Consider the following 5,527-nt stretch of genomic DNA (forward strand, 5'->3'; position numbering starts at 1 on the left):
GGCAGCCTTATTTACTACCTCTTTAACCACTTCGTTAGGAAAGAGGTCCTTACCCCAGATGCAAGTGGAGATCAGCTTCCTCGGTTCATGCATCACCACAGCCGTGGCAAATACGAACTCTCTACAGGCTCTCCTAGCTTTGATAAAGCTATAGAGATCCTTCGTAACTGTGGCCAGATGGGTTTTGGCCACTACCATGAACATTTCCTGGTTCTTGGGGTCACTTGCCATCGTTTCTAACGTCATTTGCAACGACATCGATGCCGCAAGTCTTTCTTTCGTCTCTTGCTCTCTTCGCAAGAGAAACTCCGACAGCTTTGGAAGTTCCTCACCAAACTGACGTTCGGCAATATCAGCCTTAGGGAAAAGGTAGGCCCTCATCTAATCGTTTCGAAGGTAGGGGCCTGAAGGGTTTTTTCTGAAAACCCCTCACCCAGGTTCGCAACTTTTCCCTAGTAGCATCCCTTGACTCCGCCGTCTTAGGGGTGTCAAATTCCTCAGTAATCAAGTTAGAACATATGGTACATCCCTGAGGGTCCCAATACCGGATTTCACCTTTGGAGGCTGCGCATGCTGCGTGCCTCCTGCAGAACTCATGTCCGCAGAAGTTCTTGCTGCGGACATTGCAGAACATACTCCCGCACTTTGGATGGTCCTCCTGTAAAGAGAAGAAAATCCATGAGTATCAAGTGAAGACCTTTCACTTATTATTAATACATGTAGCTTATACAGTAAAGCTAGAATGGAAAGAAGGAAAGACACATACTTATATTTCCTGCCCAACTAATTGCTGTAACCTCCCAAAATATTAACACTAAGGTTAATTCTTATTCTAGAATACCTCATATATTATCTTAGGCGGAAAGTTAAGGTGAAGCTCACACATTTAAATAGTTTTAATACACGGGATAGAATGAATACAGAAAGAACTCACTTTCTATATATTGTACGGTTTCAACAAAAGGTTGTATAAGATAACATTAAGTATGTTGGAAGAACTTTAGTGTTACAACAAACTCTGTAGTGCAGTTTCATTAATACAGTGTGTACTTCACCACAAATATAGTAACTACTGTACATCGCTTGCTGTCTTGCCGGCTGGCACGCACCGGCCAGCATTTACCCCTGTATAGATCAAAGGTATACTACCTTTAACTAATAGGTGGCAATTCACTGGTTCGCAAATGTCTGCCGGACGGCAATCACTGCTGGCTGGCAACTAAAAACACTAGCACCCGGCTTCCGGCCACTAATCGTAGTGGCTTGCAGATCTCGGGATGTGTTTCTACTGCCGGCAGGCAAAGGTAGCGATACCCATACCAGCCACCAGTGACTACGAACTAGAGAACCTTCACCTATCCGGCTGCCGGCCGTTAAAGCCGGCAGCCGGGCTAGGGGTACAATACACTAGCAAGAGAAACAGTATGGATGTAAGATTATAAGGTGGCATTGCCATACAACCTTCCATCCAGAAAGAGTGAACATATGGAAGGGGAGAATGTAACATTCAGGTTTCCTATCTATCCATAGCCTGCCAGTCTCTACCAGCAGACACGGAAGAGAGACCAAGGGAGGTCTGGGGTTTACTCTGTAGAAGAAATACCGGCCAGCACGTTATTGCCGGCCGGCAGAGAGCTGAGCCGGTCCCCCATCCTAACCTACGCTAGGTACGGAAGTAGGACTGCGGCCAAAAGATGTGATAGCTAGGCCATCACTAAGAAAGAAATGGGGGAAAGTAATAAGGGTCCTGTAATCTACGTTCTAGTATGAGACACACCCAGCGGTTAAGAAAGCTCATCCTAACCTAGAGTTTGTCTATTAGGGAGGAAGGTTGGCAATACTTGCTATCCTCCTCCATACCAGAACAAAGTTAGTTGTAGTTATCTCGTCAGGCAACAGAGAAAAACTCATTCTCCAGCCCGAGAATAACATCACAAGACAGTCTGCTAGACCACTAGAAGAAGGAATCATCTCGTACAAAATCCTTCAGATGTGGGCTAGGGAAGCAAAGCCTCCTGTGTCTGTGCCTAACCTAGCAAAGGAAACTCATTCTCTATGCTAAGAAAATGCAGACCACAGACTAGAAACTCTGATGTTCTGCCCCAAACCCAAAAACCAGTCACTCTGGTTACCGGGTCAGGACAGACACATCCCAGTATAGCTATACTTGGATATTATTCAGATAGAACCACTAAGACTAAGCCTAAGGCTTAGTCAGAGGGAGAAAGGGATTGAACTTAGTCTCCGGAGGAGAAAAGAATAACCGGGGATGTGTGCGAAAGTATACTAAAGCCCCCTAGGCTACTAGCCAAGGTGCGGTACGAATCGATTACCTAAATCACCGAAACTCTTTCGTATATAATCTTGGAGAAGAAAATTCAACAATATCTTACATGTATAAATATTTGCCTATAGCTTCAATACCATAACACTCGGAAAACTTATACCATGCATGAAAGTACTAGGGCCAGACGCCTAGGCTACTAAGAATTCCTGGAGGAGCTGAATAACTAGATTTATTAAAGCATAATAACTGGGAACGTCACTCTGGCTAACTAAAAGACCCATGCATAGCGAGCGACAGCATCCATGATGCCTCCGGTAGGCAACAGCTCTTGTTTACGTTAATATCACTTTTGATTTAATTCAAAACGACATAAGCTTACATTTATACAAAGTAAAGATAATACTCAACTTTCCAGAGGCAGAAAAAGCCGGAGAAAGCTTCATAATGTTGAAAAATATCCAAAATTACGAGAGATCATAAGGGAAAACACCGAGTAGTAGAGCTACACGAAAAGGAATAAAGATGGCGCTGCCGTATTCATCAGATACACACTTGAAACGGAATAGGAGAGATACCTTATGAACGGCTCTCTTTTCATTCTCGTTTTTAGATTCTTGTCACTATAACCCCTCGAAGCAATAATACTGTTCGGGGTGAAGATAGCTATGTGGAGTGTCAAGAATATGTCCTCTGATATTATGCAATATCACTGTTAGATTTATTTAGGGATATTCGCTCCAGGAGTTAGAATTCTGGATACCTTACAGGTAAAATTCTCTGGGAATATGACTGTAGTCAAATATACCCTAGGAGGCTACCAATTAGGAACTTCCATCAGGACTACATAGCCTTACCCAAATATATATATATATATATATATATATATATATATATATATATATATATATATATATATATATATATATATATATATACATATACATATATATATATATATATATATATATATATATATATATATATATATATATATATATATATATATATATATATATATATATATATATATATATATATATATATATATATATATATATATATATATATATATATATATATATATATATATATATATATATATATATATATATATATATATATATATATATATATATATATATATATATATATATATATATATATATATATATATATATATATATATATATATATATATATATATATATATATATATATATATATATATATATATATATATATATATATATATATATATATATATATATATATATATATATAACGGGGCTATTTTCCTGTTTAATCCATAGGGCTCGTAGCATCTTGCCTTTCCAACTAGGGTTGTAGCTTAGCAAGTAACAATAATGATAATCAGTAATACAAGAGAATCTTGTGGATAATTCATTTGAAAGTCTAACCCCCACAGATTGTAATCTATTTCCTAATTTTTCAAACCACCCGAACAATGAAAAAAAAATCCAGGTAGATTATGTGTTTTTATAAACACTTTGAAGTGGCCAATGGTTTTATATTGAAAATTAATTTTTACGATATATAATTATTTTAAATTCTAAATTTTAGGGTAGTAAAAATAACACTCCTATGATCGGTTGAATTCTGTTTCGCGTAGAGTATGTTTTCCAATGAAATTAAATCTTTTTTTCAAGATAATAATAATAATAATAATAATAATAATAATAATAATAATAATAATAATAATAATAATAATAATAATAGTGACAATAATTATAATAATGATGATAATTAATTAATTAACATTATTATTATTATTATTATTATTATTATTATTATTATTATTATTATTATTATTATTATTATTATTATTATTATTATTAAGAATAATGAAGAAATGAGAGGAGGATATTGTGTTTGTTGTATCTGTTGTACAAGGGCTGTTGTGTTTAACATTTATAGAATCGATACTGTCCCTCGGTATCAAATTCTCCACCAGTAAATTACAAAATATATGAAGAACAAAATCTGCCACTATCGAATAATAGAAACCTTTTGTATCCAACAAGGGAATACACGAATCTATAAAATTATCTAACCTTTCCAGTTCACAATATGAAGGTATTCTTTATCGTTTTTCATTGTTCTGGTATAGAGCTCTATATATTCTAACGTAAATGCAATTGCGATTATAATTTCTATGAAAAGCAAAAGTTTCCTTCCAAAAGAAATCTACATTTTCATTTTCTAATGAAATTTCCTAAAAAACTAATATAATATCCTATTTCATCAGCTAATCTAATAGCAAAGAATAGGGCATTATTATTATTATTATTATTATTATTATTATTATTATTATTATTATTATTATTATTATTATTATTATTATTTATTATTTTTTATTATTATAATTATTTATTATTATTCATTATTATTATTATTATTGTTAATTATCATTATTATTAATTATTGATTATTAGTAATTATTTATTACTATTATCATTAATTATTAATTATCAGTTATTAATTATTATTAATTATGAATTATTATTATTGTTATTATTAACTATTAATTATTATTATTATTAATTATTATAATTTATTATTAATAATTAATTATTGTTATAAATAATTATTAATTATTTTTATCAAATATTATTAACTATTAATTATCATTATTATTATTATTATTATTATTATTATTATTATTATTATTATTATTATTATTATTATTATTATTGTTATTATTATTATTATTAAAAATAATAATAATAATTATTATTATTATTATTATTATTATTAATTATTAATTTCCATTATTATTAGTAATTATTTTATTATTATTCTTAATTATTATTTTTATTATTATTATTATTATTATTATTATTATTATTATTATTATTATTATTATCATTAATTTTGATTATTTATTATCATTATTATTATTTATAATTTATTATTATTAATAATAATTATGATTTATTATTATTATTATTATTATTATTATTATTATTATTATTATTATTATTATTATATTAATTATTATTAATTATTTTTATTATTATTATTATTATTATTATTATTATTATTATTATTATTCTTGTTATTATTGTTATTATTGGTAATGATTATTATTATTATTATTATTATTATTATTATTATTATCATCAATATTATTGTTAATGATTAGCATCATTATTATTGTAAATGATTAGCATCATTATTATTTTTAATGATTATTATTTTTATTATTGTTAATGATTATCA

Source organism: Palaemon carinicauda, chromosome 16 (genome assembly GCF_036898095.1).
Source record: "Palaemon carinicauda isolate YSFRI2023 chromosome 16, ASM3689809v2, whole genome shotgun sequence".
NCBI classification, from domain to species: Eukaryota; Metazoa; Arthropoda; class Malacostraca; order Decapoda; family Palaemonidae; genus Palaemon; species Palaemon carinicauda.